At 52.5% G+C, this 4610-nt stretch overlaps 1 protein-coding gene across 1 annotated transcript in view; it reads left to right on the plus strand.

Annotated features, from left to right (window-relative positions):
- Nucleotides 1-2136: 2136 nt before the first annotated feature.
- The window catches only part of TAF6L (TAF6-like RNA polymerase II, p300/CBP-associated factor (PCAF)-associated factor, 65kDa), a 28269-nt gene continuing 25795 nt past the window's right edge, over nt 2137-4610 (plus strand). The window contains exon 1 of the mRNA XM_011993402.1: nt 2137-2317. The gene's annotated coding sequence lies outside the window, so the exon portion shown is untranslated. The remainder of the gene's footprint in view (nt 2318-4610) is intronic.

The following is a 4610-nucleotide window of genomic DNA, read 5'->3' on the forward strand; positions in this document are numbered from 1 at the left end:
GCACTTGGGAGGCAGAGGTGGGTGGATCACAAGGCCAGGAGTTCAAGACCAGCCTGGCCAACATGGTGAAACCCCGTCTCTACTAAAAATAAAAAAAATTAGCTGGGTGTGGTGGCGAGTGCCTGTAATCCCAGTTACTTGGTGGGGCTGAGGTCGGAGAATCATTTGAACCTGGGAGGCGGAGGTTGCAGTGAGCCAAGATGGTGCCACTGCACTCCAGCCTGGGCGACAGGGTGCTACTCTGTCTCAATAAAAGGGAAAAAAAAAGTGTCAGTCACAACAAAGCCATCATAGTTCTTGCCAGGCGCTGGGTGTGTAGAGTGAGCCACCTTTCTCCCATCCGTGGTCATGGAGGTCTTACTACTGCCTTCCCTGGTCCCTGCCTCCACTCGGATTGGGAGCAAATGAGTTCCAGACAGGGTGGATACAGGTTCACTACATCTAACAGGTCCCTGGCAGTCCCGGCCTCCCTCCCATCTTTTAGTGTCTCCAAGGTTGCTGATGGCTGTCCAGAACAGTAAACCTAAGCAAGGAGGTCTGCCAGCTGTCCAGGTCTGGCTAAGCTGACTTCAGGCTCAGTCAGACCTTAGAGGACAGGCCCCTCTTTCTCTTAACGCACAGGTGCGCAGACACTTGAAACCACTTCTAATTTGTTTCTGAATATAACTGTAAGAGACTCAGCAGGGTCACATTCTCCTTTGGTGGGGTTGCCATGACAACCACAGTCGCATCCATCTGGCTTTGCCAGCTCTGTTCCCAGAGGATTTTTTCCAGCGGCAGCACCATCTAGCCCTGAGAGGGGGGAAGAGAGAGAATGTGTACATTCGTGCTCCCTTATGCTCCCGTAGTTCACCCAGTGCGAACTACCCCATCTTGGGTGAACCTAAAGGAATTTACTGTATGCCTTGTGACGTATGAGGGAAAGGAAGTTTCTCTTTTTCTTTTCTTTTTTTTTTTGAGACTGAGTTTTACTCTTGTTGCCCAGGCTGGAGTGCAGTAGTGCGATCTCGGCTCACCACAACCTCCGCCTCTTGGGTTCAAGCGATTCTCCTGCCTCAGCCTCCCGAGTAGCTGGGATTACAGGCGTGTGCCACCACATCCAGCTAATTTTGTATTTTTAGTAGAGATGGTTTTTCTCCATGTTGATCAGGCTGGTCTCGAACTCCCGACCTCAGGTGATCCGCCCGCCTCGGACTCCCAAAGTGTTGGGATTACAGGCGTGAGCCACCGTGCCCGGCCAGGAAAGAAAGTTTAACCTCCAACTCTGACAGAGACTCTCAGACATTAATTTACAACAACTGTGTCAAGTGCGAATTATTACCCCATATTAGGTAATTTGCCCAAAGGCAGTGTCAGAATTTTAACCCAGCTCGGTCTGACCCCAAATACCATCCTTTACTCACTAAGCCCACTGCTTATCTATTGAGAACTGCCCAAGTAGCTGTTATCGCAGTGGGAGTTGGAGAAAGAGCTGTCAGAGTGCGTGTCCAACGGTCATGCAAGGCAAGGCAGGCCAGGGCTTGTATTTGGTTCACAGGCTTGGGCAGAATGCGAAGTAGGCGCAGAAAGAGCAGAACCCTGGAGTCCGGAGCTTGCACGGGATGTTCGGCTCTGTCAGAAGTCCCCTTTGCTGGGAGCCGCGCTGGCTCAGGCCGGTTGCCCTGGCACGCGGGGAGGCGAGGCTACACGTTCGAGGCCAACCTGGTCAACACTGATTTAAAAAAAAAAAAAAACAAAACTTTAACAGAAGTCCCCTCTGCTTGCAGAGAGCACCTACCGAGAGCCCCATCTATCCCTTCAGGAAGGGGAAGTGGTATGTGATGCTGGGGAGGTAGGCTGGGCAGGAAAACTACGCCAGACATCAAAATCTAAAGCTTTGCTTCAGCCGCGAAAATGCAGGTGCTCAGAAACTCGAGAGCAAACAAGACAAAGAAAATGAAGACGCTGTCCTTGAGATTGTTTATTTCCTCGTGACTACTGGGATGAGTAAAAAAATAAAATATGCTTATTAAACGTGTGTCAAAACATAATACACACCTACTCGCAAACGTAGCAAGAGAGGTTGCTTTAAGAAGCGCGACTCTTCAGCGTCTCGTGACCGCCGGTCTCTACAGGCTGTTCACACTAGCCAATCAGGAGCCAGGAAACCTCCTAGAGGGCCGGAAACTTTCCAAGGCGCCCGCCGATTGGCTGTACTTGTGGAGGGCGGGGCCGGGGCCCCCAGAGAGGGAATTAGTGAGCTGGTGAGTGGGCGCCGCTGCCGCCGCCCCCGCCGCCGTCGTCTCCGTAGCAGCCTTCGCCACGCCGGGGTCTTCAGGTGAGCAGGCCCTGTTCTGGTCCAAGGACTCCCCATTCCCGCCGCCGACCGCTTACTCACCGGCCTTGGAGCCCGCTCCGCGGGGGCCCGCCCCCTTGGCGGACCACGTGACCCAAGTTCAGTGACCCCTGACCTCCTCCCCCCGCACCCCCCACTCCCGATCTGGGCTGGGCGAGGCCGGGTGGGAGGATGCGCGTCGCCGAGGCCCGGCCCGCGGAGGTCAGTTCCCACGCCTCTTCGCCAGCTTGACTAGTGGCTGAGGATGCGGAGGAGAGGTGGCTGCAGAGCAGGAGACTTTGGTCACAGTCTAGACTTCGTGTACTGGCATATAATAGGAAACTTCCTCCGCGCCTTTCGCGCGGGTGGACTAAATACTCCCATTTTACAGATAGGGAAACTGCAGCTTCACAGTGATCTATTGGCGGGTCTCGGGTCACCGAGGGGTGGGTCTCCAACCCATGTCTTTGGGCTGAGATTCAGGCCTTGTTCCCCACACAGCTGGCGGCTCCTAAAGCGGCATAGAGTAATGATTAGGAGCAAGGGTTTGAGTCCCCGCTCCCCCACCTACTTACTCAGTGCTTACTTCGTGATCTTGGAGAAGTAATGGAACATTTAACCTCTGAGTTTTGATTTCCTTGCCTGTGAAATAGACGAAATACATAATAATATCATATTATTGAGGATACAGTGAAGTAATCATATAAAGCACTTAGCTATGTCTCAGGCATAGTACAGTGCTATTCGTGGCCCGGCGCAGTGGCTCACGCCTGTAATCCTAGCACTTTCGGAGGCCGAGGCCGGCGGATTGCCTGAGCTCAGGAATTCAAGGCCAGCCTGGGCAACATGGTGAAACCCTGTCTCTACTAAAATACAAAAAATTAGCCCGGCGTAGCGGCGTACGCCTGTAGTCCCAGCTACTGGGGAGGCTGAGGCAGGAGAATTGCTTGAACCAGGGAGGTGAAGGTTGTAGTGAGTCGACATCACGCCACACTGTACTCCAGCCTGGGTGACAGAGCGAGACTCCGTCTCCAAAAAAAAAAAAAAAAAAAAACTCGTCGGGCCAGGCTCGGTCTTCTCACGCCTGTAATCCCGGCACTTTAGAGGCCGAGGTGGGCGGATCACCTGAAGTCAGGAGTTCCGGACCAGCTTGGCTATCATGACGAAACTCTGTCTCTACTAAAAATACAAAAATTAGCCGGGCGTGGTGTCGCAGGCCCACCTTGGCCTCCGAAAGTGCTGGGATTAGAGGCGTGAGCCACCGGGCCCGGCTACAAATTCTTATAACTGGTTTGAAGGCAGAGTGCAAGGACATTGGGGGATCTAGGAAGACATCCCTGAGGAGGTGACATTTGAACTGAAATCTGAAGGAGTGAGTAGCAGTTCACTAGACAAAGGGATTAGGGGTGGAGGACAGGGAGGAGAGAGTTTCAAGTGGAGAAAACAGCGTTCAAAGGTCCGAAAATAGGTGTATTTGAGGAAATGAAAGGAGGCCACAGGTGGGAATGCAGAACACAAGAAAGTAAGAGGTAAGAGGTAAGAGGTGTTGCAGAAGTAGGCAGCACATGCAGAGCTTCCAGAGCCATTGTTCAAATTTGTTCTTTATTTCAAAGACAATGGGGAGCCATTGGGAAGAGTGCTGCGCAGAAGCCACATAGCTGCCCTTGGATGTAGGGACCTGGACGTCACTGGTGACCCATTGATCCCTGCCAGAGGAGTAGTGGGGGCAGTGCCTGGGTGGGTCATCGTGGATCTGGGCCTTCCTGTCTGAGGTGTTGATGCCTCACTTTGGCGCATGTGAGTCTACCTTCTCATTGTGGTGTGCGTTGTTGGAGTGAGTCATCAGCTACTGTTTTTGTTGGGTTCTTATTGTGCCGTATCCTGTGAAAATACAGGTTCCTGCATTTAGGCCTTGCAGCCAAACTGGTGAAGACCAAACACATAGGCAGAAAGCCCAGCTACTATCCAGCCTGGCCAACATGGCGAAACCCTGTCTCTACTAAAAATACAAAAATTAGCTGGGCCTGGTAGCACGTGCCTATAATCCCAGCTACGTGGGAGGCTAAGGCAGGAGAGTTGGGGGGCAACAAGAACGAAACTCTGTCTCAAAAAATAATAATAATAAATAACAAAAATTAGCTGGCCGGGTGTGGTGGCGGGCACCTGTAATCCCAGCTACTCGGGAGGCTGAGGCAGAGAATTGCTTGAACCTTTGAGGCAGAGGTTGCAGTGAGCCGAGATGGTGCCACTGCACCCCAGCCTGGGTGACACAGCGAGACTCAAAAAAAAAAAAAAA

This window comes from Mandrillus leucophaeus, unplaced genomic scaffold (assembly GCF_000951045.1).
Source record: "Mandrillus leucophaeus isolate KB7577 unplaced genomic scaffold, Mleu.le_1.0 Scaffold43, whole genome shotgun sequence".
Classification (NCBI taxonomy): domain Eukaryota; kingdom Metazoa; phylum Chordata; class Mammalia; order Primates; family Cercopithecidae; genus Mandrillus; species Mandrillus leucophaeus.